At 42.0% G+C, this 12649-nt stretch overlaps 1 long non-coding RNA gene across 1 annotated transcript in view; it reads right to left on the bottom strand.

The window, feature by feature from the left end:
• LOC107102596 overlaps positions 1-6015 on the bottom strand; it is a 28547-nt gene extending 22532 nt beyond the window's left edge. Inside the window, exons 1-2 of the long non-coding RNA XR_001482135.1 lie at positions 5812-6015; positions 5409-5490 (exon numbers count right to left, since the gene is read on the bottom strand). This is a non-coding gene — a long non-coding RNA (uncharacterized LOC107102596). The remainder of the gene's footprint in view (positions 1-5408; positions 5491-5811) is intronic.
• Between the last annotated feature and the right edge of the window lie 6634 nt (positions 6016-12649).

The following is a 12649-nucleotide window of genomic DNA, read 5'->3' as shown; positions in this document are numbered from 1 at the left end:
GGATTTAAATGACAGGTCCTGATCAAAAACAACACCAAGATATTTTACTTTATTATCTGAAATTAGTTTAATCCCATCCAAGATCCAGATTGATTACTTAAATTCCTCTATCTGTGTCTGTCTCTCTGATTCATTATTCGATGGTTAGCTAACTGTGGAGGCGGTGGAACGCCGCCGCTGCTCTGCGCCCTCTAGACCTTAATCTACTCAAACATATAAAAACAGCAGCCAGTTATCAAATATAGAACCAGCTGCAGTCTTCCTACCTTTAGTCTCTAACCTTATATGAACCCCATAAAGCAGGGGGGGTTTGGCTCCAAGGCCCCTCCCTGGCGACTGATGCTGCCTCTTGATTCAGATTGTAGAATCTCCCTGACAAGGAATGCCCTGTTTAATCTGTGGCCCTTTATGGCAGGTGATACGAGGGGAAAAGGTCAAAGGTCAGGTCAGACTGTCTTGGTCAGTAGGAAGTAAAGGGCGAGCTGGTTGGTAAATATTTTGGGATGGATGCAGTGGGTCGCTGGACATAGGTGCAATGGTACTTCTGTGGTTAGTAAAATATAGATGTAGAAGACAAAGATGTTCCATAGTCAGCATAGAACCACACTAACTAGTTAGAGTGCGAGATCATGCTACAACATGTCAATGGTTTCTCTAAAACCCTACTTTAGAATAATAATAATATTAAGATCGTTTAGCCCTGAGTTGGTTTGCTTTAGATTATTGTTATGTTGTAGAAACTTAGTGTGATTGAACCAAAAGTCACAAACTGCTGTTTAAAGTTTCTTTCTCCGGATCTTTGGTCTAGACTCGTGTTTCTATCTGTTACCTGTAGGAAATAGTTAAAAAGCAGAACCAGGCCATTAAAGCATCGTTTTTAATCAGAGCTATTTAATTAGAAGGACACCAACCTTCTAGGATCATCAGAAGCTTTCATGTCAAACCTTGATGGGACTTTATCTTCATCTTGGTTTCGTCTTTTTTTGTTCAGGATTCTCTAACCTTTCCCAACCTTAACCAGACTAACTTCTCATCTGTTCTTGAATTTCTTCAGTTTGGGGCAAAATGTGTTGCTATCTATAAATAAGCAGCAGTTTAAAGCTGCCTTTGTATTTAATCTGGTTTTCTTCTTGTGATTAATTTAAATGTGACCAAAGGAAAACCAGAGAAAGTCTGTAAGGCTGTTATAAACGTGTCCATGAGACCTGAGCGCTTTGCTAAAACCGTAACATTTCAGTTTGAATTATTTTTACTGTTTCGAGTAGCTGCAGCTTTTATCACTGTTACTTTACAGAGACGACGTCCTGCATTAAAATGCTAGTTTGGGTTTCATGTCATAATAACAGGAAACTAAACTTTGAAAAGTTTACATTGTTTGTGTTAAATTTGAAGGGAAACCAGACCTTTAATTTCTGTCATTAAAAGCGTCTCCCTCTGTGAAAGCCTTCATGCTTTCGCTCTTTCTCTCTTTCAGGAGGGCAGTAATTAAAACCTTGTGAAGCGCATCACAGGATCATTTGGTGTGTCGAGAATAAAGTCAGTGCTTGTTTTGCTCTGTTTGCTAAAGACAGATAAATAGCGAGTAAAGCCTTTAATGGTGAGTTAGGAAATATAGCTGAGCGACGAAGTATTTAATCCCAGCTGATTTTTCCCTTTAGTCACTCTCACTCACAAAGAAATTAACACTTTTTGGTTTAGGGTTTTTTTTCTGTTAAATTAAAGACAGAGGAAATATATAAGAATCATAAATGTGTGAAAATAAAAATGATGCGTTTGATTTCAGCAGCTGGATCCTCCAAGGTCCAGGTCTACCTGGTCTACCTGGACTGGGTGCCCCAAGGTCCAGGTCTACCTGGTCTACCTGGACTGGGTGCCCCAAGGTCCAGGTCTACCTGGTCTACCTGGACTGGGTCCTTGAATGTCCATAAAAACAGGGAGAGTGGAAGAGTTTTGTCCGTGGATTGAAACAGATCCGTCCTTTTTCAGCGCAGCAGCAGTACGGTTGTCTCAGATATCAGATTTATAGTCCCAACCCTGCAGAGATGATGGAATCTGAGCTAAAATGTTAATCCATCCTCAGAAGCAGCTGCCTGCAGGATTTCAGAGGACAGAAACTGCTGTTTGGCTGCTTTCTCATTTTGGCCCATAGTGTGAGGTAATAGATTATAATTATAATTATTTAGAATTATTCAGTATAATTACAGGGAGTCTAGTTCATTAAAGCCTTAAAGTGATCCACTGTCTTTTCCTTAATGTCTTAGAAAAACATTTGTGTCTTGTTGCAGGATGTAATATTTACATATAAATATAAATTTATTGCACATTTCACAGGATATTCTGTTTCTGCTATATTAGACCTACGGATCGAGGTTATAATCCCTATTTTTACTGATATATTTACTGGTAAACTGCAGCCTGTATTAGATTCATAAAGTTCTTTGTAATGGTGTAGTGTATGTATTTAACACAATTCATTTATTTTCTATATCTCCAATTCACATCATGTCATCTCACTTTATAGATCCAGATCAACCAGATCATCCAGTCAGATTGATTCAAAGTTTTCTATCTAAGGAAAACCAGCTGATTGCATCGACTCATTGACTCCTCAGGATTCGCTCCTCCTCGATGTGCATGTGGACGCTGTGGATGTTGACTATGCAACAATCCGTCACGCCATCAAACATGCGGGGATGGTAGAGAGGAAAACTTCTCCTTTAACAGGAAGAAACCTCCTGCAGAACCACACTCAGTCTTACGGAACATAGAACATTATCCATAAATACGATGATAAATAAAGGCAACGGTAAACCAACTCCATAGGTGACCACGACTAGAAAAGACAATGTGAGTCAGTATTTATGTCAAAAGGGATGAAGATACATTTTTAACTTTGTTAAACAGGAAGCCAATGAAGGTAAAAAAATAAAGATAGGAGATATTCTCTTTTAAATCATTTGACTGTCTGATCTGGTTGAACTGTAAAGTTCCTTGAGATGACTTGTGTTTAATTGGCGCTATAGAAATAAACTGAATTGAACTTAAATGTAAATAAAGTCTGGAGCTGCAGCATTTGAATCAGTTGAATGTTTTTTACTGCTGTTACCTGATTGATCCGTCCTTAAAGTTAACGATTCCTAATTATCATCCCTGGACAGGATATTTCTCAATTGTGCGATATTCTGTAGGCGAAAGAAGGAAATTCTAAAAACCTTTTTATTATGGGATTTAAACCAGAAAAACAGCAAAAAAAATTTATTTTAATATTTTGGACATATTTTCCACTATTAAGAAGGCAAGTTACTAATTAATTAATTGATTTTATCAATCAACTAATTAACGGTAAACGTCCTGTGTTTATATAGCGCTTTTTTCAAGCCAGGGAACTTTACTCCACCTTCATCCATCCACACACCGATGGTGGTGAGCTACATTATAGCCACAGCTGCCTGGGGCTCACTGGCAGAAACCAGGCCGCCGTACGCTGGCGCCACTGGGAAGCGTCTTGCTCAAGCACATGACGACACTGAAAGGATTGAACCATCAACCCTTTGATTTCAGGGAAAACTCCTGCATCCGAAGCTGCTGTGGTCCCTGATTGATTGATTGATTGATTGATTGATTGATTGATTGATTGATTGATGATCTTTCCTTAACATGAACGTCTCATTAATCTGTTTGCTGAATCACAGAAAACCTCTACATGTATATATCTGAATTATTTATCGTGCCCATTTTATTAGATATGCATTAGCATAATTCCTGGCTCATTATTCTACTTACTTATAACTAAACAGAAACCTATTAGGTTACCGAATTAAAAAAGTTACATTTAATATGTGAAACCAGCACTATGTAGAGAAATGGGAAACAAACATTGAAAAACTTAGGTTATGTTGTGACAACGTGCCATCAACCTATTTTCCACTTTATTTCAATGAAGCAGGTGCTTCTGGTTGCTCTCAGACGAGGTTCAAAGGTTTTCTAGAAAACTTCACATCCAGCTTCCTAGACTTAACTTTTCCAGATTGACCTGAATGACTAAGAATCTTCAGATATTAAAAGCTTTCCCATCTCCTCTTCCTTTTGCCGTCAGGCTCTCCCCTCTTCTATTATCACATCCTGAGAAGTTGCAACTGCTTCTTAATGCAGCTAATGGCTAAATAGACACTATTTAGGTAATAACTTAAGGTGCTATCTATCCTGTGTTTATCTATAAACCTTCATAAACTCATTTATTCCTCCTTGTCTCAAAGAAGCTTGTTGCTATAAATCATCTGGATTCATTTCTGTTTCTGCTGCCCAACATCTGGCATCACTTCCAAATACCAGCAAGACTCGACCTGAAACTGATCAGTGGCAGAAAGAGATTCCCTTTGATCTGACCTCATCAACCAATAGGATTAAACCAATTTGATTCTAATAAACCGTTTTATTTCTTAACTTCCACTATATCTGTAAATCTCCTGGAAACAAAGAAGTCTCTTCCAAAAACACATTGAAGGCAAATAAAACTCATCTTTCAAGATAAAACGGATTATTTTGGTGGAATTGGATTATTCTGTAATTACTTTCTCTAGTTTTTCTTCCTCTGGAGACTTTAGAGGCAAATTAAAGAAAGGAGCAAAACGCCTTAAAATTGTCCCGAGTCTCTCTGAGTGCCTCACCTGGAGGGAGGGGTTCATTGTCAACCACAGCGAAGGGGCTTAAGTTAAATATGGTGCTTCATTCTTAATATGTTTGCTTTGGGGTGTGTAAACCAGAGTTTAAGTTAGTGTTTAGATTTGGATCATCCAGCTTTTCCTCACTTTTCAAGCTGTGTGAATATCTGACATGACTAAACCTGACGCTGTTACTCCTCAGTCATAAAATAAATCCTGGTAGCACAGAAAAGCATTATGCTTCGCTCTGAAAGGTGACACTGTTTCTATGGCGATATGTGCAAAATCATTGTGGTGTTGAACCTCCAACCCAGTCTGTAACTGGTTCCCAGTTAATTATTAAACTGGCCACAAACCGGTAATTTTTTCTTTTACTCTTATGCAGGATGCAGGTCTGTGTCACAGTTAGTGACTCTAAAACTGAGACCAATAGACAGTTTAAACGTTTTATCGTTTGAGGGTCTGGATGGAGGTCTGGGTTAGCGCTGGTGGAGCTGAGGTCAGAATGAGGCAACAGGTTTCACTCACAGTGTGAACAGCAATGGAGAAGTTTACAGTCTGTGATGAAGGAAATATAAATTTAACCCCAGAGAGCTGAGATTGACCATTAATCAGCTGCTGGTTGTCTTGCAGGTAAAGAGGTAAAGGAGGACATTCTACATCCATCTGAGAGCAGGTTAGTTAAAATCAGCATTGGAGGAGAAGAATTCACAGCAAACTAGAAGCATAGAGCAGAGAAAAACTCACAGGACAAGAAGATGAAGATTCCCAAATATCCAGATAACTTATCCTGGAAGACTGGGCTGGATGAGAGGCAGTCTGAGGAATCCTGCAAGAGGAAACATGAAAAACAGTAAGAAAAAAGCCACAGCTGTCATTATTACCACAGCAGGTGATCAGGGAGAACAGCAGAAAGAGACGTTGTTCTGGACTTAAACAGCAGTTTATTCCAGTCAGAAGTCTGGACCAAAGCACTTTACACCACATTCAGTCACTCATTCACACACTGATGGTGGGGAGCTACAAGGCTGCCGTACACTGGTACCATCAGTCCCTCTGACCACCACCAGGAGGCAATGCAGGTGAAGTGTCTTGCCCAAGGACACAATGACACTGAAAGCCAGAGCCGGGGCTTGAACCAACAACCCACCGGTTGGAGGTCAAACTCTTTCATCCAACAACTTCATGAAGACCAAGTTCATTCAGAACTTCTGCCTCTTCTCTCCACTCCGAATGCAGGAGTTTCACTACAGCATTGCAAAAGGGGCAGATCAGCACCCAAGGAGGAAGGTCTACAGTGTTGCAAAGGCCTCTTTGAGCAAAACTATCTTTTCTGTTTCCCTTCATGCAAACAGCTTCTGAAAAAGGAGCTTTGGTCCATTTATCAGTAGGAACATTTTCATCTTCCTCGATGCCTTTTCCAGTCTACACCATGACTTTGAGTATCGTTTCTGTAACATCTTTGTTACTTCATGCTGGAAACAACGTTGCTCCTTACAGGACATGCTTGGAGTGGGGGGACGGGGGGGGGGGGGTACCACTGCAGACGTTTAAGAGTAAAACTACGGTTTTATAAGAACTCAAATGGGATCACATGCCTTCCACACCTGTGCAAAGTCTCCATTCATCCCGTCTGTTTCCTGTCGCTCGGCACACTGTCCTGTCTGTTCTCTGGGGCGTTAGCTGCTTGGCTGCTGCCCACTGTGTATCCAAGCGTAATTCCTAAGCGCTTTGGGACTGGCACACTGACAACCTACCCACACATGAGTTTACATGCTTACACCCGAAGCACCGAGTCAGAGAGCAGGAGGACTCGGACATTTCATGGAGGGATGTCAGGGATGGAAACACGCTAAACTGCCTTTTACAGACAATTATGTTTATGGAGCCATAACATTTTTAGCTCACAATGTTTTTGAAAAACTAAAATAGACAGTAATGCATGATAACCTGAAGAAGAAAAAACTTGATGTGAAAAAATGTTCTTATTTACATAAATCCAAAAGTTTTTCATCCAAACTATATGAATATTTCTCCACAAATTAAAATCAATGCTTCAACAATGGCAAGGTAAATATTAAATCAATAATTTCATTGAAATTGTTTTTCATCTTGTCAATCTGGATATTTTTCAGAAAATCTCATCAGTAAGAGACAGAAATCTGCTATATTGAAAGGATGGTTTGACAATGGTTTGCCTTCTATTCCATTTTGCAATCAAAGTTCAGACATTTTAAATATAAAACTTATATAAAAGTAAACCTGGAAAATTACCTGGTGACTTTAGTTAGGATGGGTTTGAGTGGAAGGCTGCATTTTTTTCCTGCACTCTGGCTTCTCAAAGGAACTAAATATGATGAATGATGCAGATGATCAACAGCTCAGTGAAAGGCTCCCGCTCACATTAACCAGAAAAACCAGCTCAAAACCAAATCCATGAATTTATCTGTTTCATCTCCAAAGTTTTATCAGCACATCAGCTGCTGACGTCTGAGTCATGAGGACAGTTCCCAAAATTAGTCTTGTAATAAATCAGTTGATTATCTTGGTGCCAAACACAATCCAGAAAGTAGGAAGAAACTAATAAAAACAGAAAGAATAATAAATCATAAAGGACTGGTGGCACAATTGATCATCCTCCCTAAATATTGATTTTGGCTAGCAGAATAAAAGTGTCATGAAAGGGCCCGATGGACCCAGTATTCAAGGTGAGTCAGACAGCGGGAAGTTTCTAAACATGTAGTGACAGAAATAATAAAACAAAATAGAAATGCAGGCTGCTGCGGGGGGGGGGGGCACTCTGGCACTCTGGTTTAACAGTTCAGTCCATCCTCTTAGAGGAAGGCAGGATCAGCCGATGGACTACCAAACGAGATGCGGCGCAGAGCCGTCCAGAGTGTCTCCGATGCAGCAGCTCCATTAAGCAGGCAGGAGACCGATCCAGGTCAGGAAGACCCAGATCCAGGAGTCCAAAGCCCGACCCGGGTTCCAGGAGTCCTCAGAGCGTTTAGGCAGGTCCAGAGTTCCATGAGTCCAGCATCGACGCAGACAGACACGCTCAGATGGAGACAGGTGGGCTGAGTGGTACAGAGGACCACAGACAAGACATGGGACCGGAATTATTGTAGAACTTTAAACTGGTCTCCACCTTGGAGCAAGGTTTATGGGAATTAAAACTGACTTGACCTCCGCCATGTTTCTGAACCCAGAACTCTGAAGAGAGGAGGAAGAGGATGATGCTATTGATCATAGGCGCACACTTTCATCAAAAACTGCTCATTACTCAAACATTTGTTCTCATTTATACAAACACTCGTTGATCGATTCTTAACTTTCTCTGGTCGATAACTAAAAAGGATTAATCTCTTTTTACAAACTGTCATCATGTGCAGGCAGCGAGCCCCTCCCAGTCTGAGGAAGACCACGATCCAGGAGAGACAGGTTTACTTATAGATTCCATTCCTACCATAAAGGCTTCAGAGGAGTGAAGGAGCTGGGGAGGGGTGGCCTACTGGTTAGGCACAGAGCTTGGAATACAGAGGTTCTAAGTCTGAGTCCCACAGCCTGCACCATGGGTCCCTGAGCCAGACCCTTAACCCCACACTGCTCCCCGGGTGCAGCACAATGGCAGCCCAGTGCTCCCCAAGGGGAGGGGTTAAATGCAGAGAGGGAATTTCGTTGTTCTGTACTTGTGACAGCGGAATGACAATAAAAACATTGGAGGAAAAACGTGTTTCTGTCTGAAGAGATGGCAGAGAGGATCTATCTGAACACACGCTTGTACCAAAAGGACAACTAGATGCAAGTCAAAGCAACAGAGCGGGATTACCCCCATTTTTCAAATCCCTACATCCTAACAGACAGCTGGAATAATCTCATTCCAATGTTGATCAAATTAGTTTTGTGAGAAGAGAGTTCTGCCATTTTCAGCCCACTGCATTTCATGGTTACACAATAAACCTCTGTCTTCCTCTCTGAAAGCCGATTGTTGTCTTAGTCGCACAAATGGACAGACTGGAGTGGACAGATAACACGGCACACAATGTCAATTTGTAGACCACACAGCAGTTCATTGCTGCACATAAACACACAGACTAAAATCTGGGTGGTCTCTGAAGAGCTACAAGGGTTAATGACAGTCCTGTTAGGAGGGACTGACTCTGAAGCCACATGTGCACACATCCTCACACACAAACACACAACTAGTCACTAACAAGAGCTTGTGACTTGCGACAACTGTGTCCAGCAGCAGAGGTGATGAGGGTGTGCTTTGTTTTCTTTTAACGTGTGTGTGCCGCCTGCAGTAACTCGACTATAACAACAGAGCAGCATCTTTCATGGCAGAAACATTCCTGTCTCTCTATCACTGTAATAATCAACATGACTTTTGGTACGTCTGTCAATAGTTAGACCAAAAGACTAAAAGATCAGCACCTCGTTTGATCTCTAACATTTTAGAAGGTGGAAGCATAAAGACAGAGGGTCTGTCTGGACCAGGGGTCCCGCGGCTCCGGAGCCACATGCTGCTTTTTAATCCCCCCCCTTTGCAGCTCCCTGGAGCTTTTTCAGAAGTTTATGAAGATTGAAAACAAGGATACACAGATTGTATACAAAACATACAGCTTTTCAACAGTGAATGAGCAGCTTAGCAATAAAATGAACGTTTACGTTAAATAATTGCAGCAGTGATCAGAAGAATATGGTGTAAAATGTAGTAGAAACACTGAGTTTTAAAATTCGCCAAGTAGTGGAAATATGATGTTTACAGTTTGATAGAGTCTCGATTTGTCTGATGGTGGGGGGGAAGAAGATGAATGTGGTGCTGCTGACCACCTCTACAGCTGAGCTGTTGATGAGCAGTGGAGCGTGGTTAGGCCGCTTCTTCCTGAAGTCCACCATGATCTCCTTGGTCTTCTCCACCTTCAGGATCAGGCTGTTATCTCTGCTCCACCAGCTGCTCCACCTCCTCTCTGTAGTCCAGGTCGTCTCTGATGAGGCCCACCACCGTGGTGTCGTCTGCTAACTTCCCCATGTGATCGGTGGTGAACCTGGGGACGCAGTCGTGCGTCATCAAGGTGAACAGCAGGGGGCTCAGGACGCAGCCCTGAGGGGAGGGGCTTAGACTGATGACATCAGAGGTCCGACCCGGACTGACTGAGGTCTGTTGGTGAGGAAGTCTAGCAGCCAATAGCAGAGGGGTGTATTGAAGCCCAGCTGTTCCAGTTTGCCCATCAGATGCTGTGGGATGATGGTGCTGAAAATGATGGGATAAAACACACACATTTTGTTTTTGGTTCGATATGGAAACTTTGGGTTCCTTACCCCTGACCAAGATCTTCTCTCCAGGTCTAGTTTCTCGTTAGCTCAGGTTTCTTCAGAATTATTATTTCTTTTCTTTTTATATACTCCAATAATCCCAGAGGGAAATTCCCTCTCTGCATTTAACTCCTCCCCATTGCGGCACCCAGGTGTGGGGTTAAGGGGTTAAGGGTCTTGCTCAGGGACCCAGAGTGACAGTCTCTGGGAGTGGGGGATTGAACTCGCAACCTCAGGATTCAAAGCCCTATGCCCTGACCAATAGACCGCCACTCCACCCAAATTAAGGTCTGAAGAAGATTTCTGAGTTTGTTTCAGATCACTATTGCATCTTTCAGAATAACGATCTAAAACATTTGGTCAAAATAAAGAAAGACCTTTTTAGTTTACGGCTAAAAACAACAATATCCTTATTGAAACTCCTCAGGGTTTACTGCTAGCTATCGATGCATTCAAACTCTATCTTGGTTGTTTGGGAATTCGGTGGCAAGGCTTACGCTGACTTTTCAAAAATGGATTCCTGGTCAAGCCGCCTGCATGTCAGATACTGACTGCATGGGGGTCCCCTTCTTCTCATTTATTGGGTGCATAAGAAGTTTAGGCAGGAACTTCCAAAAATGTACATTACCATTTTAGTGACCATCCTTAACTCTAAGCCTAGCTTCTAACAATAGCGCTGAATTGCATTTTTTCACAAATGAAAAGATGCTCAAACTGGTTTGGTTCTGCCCATAATGATTTCATTACATACTATCTGTCAATTAAGAACACAGAGGGGGGGGAAACGGCCCTTTGGAAGTAATGGATGCACAGGTTCAGGTTTTAGCAGCGCTGGTGAACTCTGGGTGGAAAACAGTTTATTTCAGGGTTCAGAAAGGAGGAAGGGTTTCTAAATGAGAGGAGATGAATGGGTTTGTGTCTCAGCCTGTGAAAAACAGGTGCTGTTTTTTTTTTTTGTTTTGGGAACCAACATCAATTTCAAACACATCCGACCCCAGAGCCCATGTGATCCAGGCGAGAAGAGGATGAGGAAAAGCTCCGCTGTCACACACCTTCTCCACCCACTCCTTTGACAAACAGGAGGCCATCCTTTCTGGTTGCTTTCACACACAAACACACCAAATACTTACGCCCCCTCTCGTCTCACCGCGCCAACACTGAAGCATGTTTTAATGCTGACAAATGCACTCGAGCATCGCCCCCTCCCCCACCCCTCCCTTCAAGGAAAGCCTGCAAACAAACACTTAGCATTGTTCCCCATTCACAAACCCAGAATGCCCCGGATCTCAGTTTGCAAACACGCTTCTATCATGTGTAATAGAGCAGCAAACCATATTTTCTGTTCTAACGGGTTGTTTGCTGCTTGGATCTTTTGCAGAACATTTCACTTGGTTCTTTTCACTTTATCGGTGAACGTTACATTATATTATGCATGCAATGTGTTTGTGTGCTGGTGCCAAAGGCCGGACCGGCACTTGGTGCCAGAGTGGATAAAGAGCAGATGGCAGCCCTGACAGGGTGAAAAATCCCACATTTTCTAACTCCATTCAGCTCCCACTCCCGTGCTTCTGTTTGTAAGAATAGCATGTGTGACAGAGAAAGCTAAGAGCTTTAGTTCATTGCATGCAACTATAAAAAGTAGAGAAAAGCATCTGCTCTGCGGGGCAGACACTGTTCACTGTTGGTTCACTGTTGGTTCACTGTTGATGACAACTAAACCCTCAGGCCTGAAATAAACAGCTTATGCTTATAAAGGCTTGAACACGACACAAGCTCACATTGTTTTTGTTTTTTTGTGCTACACTGGTTTTCTATATCAACAATGATGAACCTATACGGGCCCAAACATCCCTGGTTTAACTTTTTTTTTACATTTCTGCCTAGATGTAATCAGAATAGATCAGCGGCTCACCTCTGTTAGACACATGGCAGCAAAGTTACAGAGAATCGCTGCAAGTCTGACCAGCCCAATGCATTTCATTGAGATGTGGAAGGAATGATTCCTCTAAACTGCGGATCAGATGCCAGACTGTCTATGAAGCACAAAAGAACAGCACCTAGCTAAATGGCCTGTATATATCAGGACACTAGACCTGACCAAAACACTTTGCACAACATTCACACACAAACTCATACAATGATGATGTCAAGCACTGCACTGTAGCAAAGCCAAAGAGTTTTCCTCTGTGTTATGATGTCTGATAGTAGCTTCAGACCAGCAGTTCCCTGGAAATAAAGGATAAATTCATCACTAAATAATCCTGGAACAGAAAACCCCAAATATGTCATATCTGCTTTGGGACGTTACAACAACTTTTCAGGGTTAACTCTGGTGTTTAAGGGGAGCTCAGTCTAAAGTCTAAAGCGCTGCTCTAGGTCACATGACTCACTCAGCAACCAATGTGATCCATTGACATTGGAAAGTTTTTCTTCAGAGATATTGAGCTTATAAGCAATACTCTGGTGAGAAGTTGCACAATGTTCTTCAGGAAAACTCCCCCAATATTCTACTTCCATAACAGTCAGGCATCCTGAAAGCTACCTGAGCAGCGCTACAATAACCTTCAACAACCAAACACATGCTAAGTAAAGCATCATCCCCTCATTATAATATCAGGATTGAGTGACGAACCTGATATTATCTACAAAACTCACCCTGAGTTTTGTAGATG

Source organism: Cyprinodon variegatus, unplaced genomic scaffold (genome assembly GCF_000732505.1).
Source record: "Cyprinodon variegatus isolate N-32 unplaced genomic scaffold, C_variegatus-1.0 Scaffold1278, whole genome shotgun sequence".
Classification (NCBI taxonomy): domain Eukaryota; kingdom Metazoa; phylum Chordata; class Actinopteri; order Cyprinodontiformes; family Cyprinodontidae; genus Cyprinodon; species Cyprinodon variegatus.
This window is presented reverse-complemented; position numbering and strand designations above follow the sequence as displayed.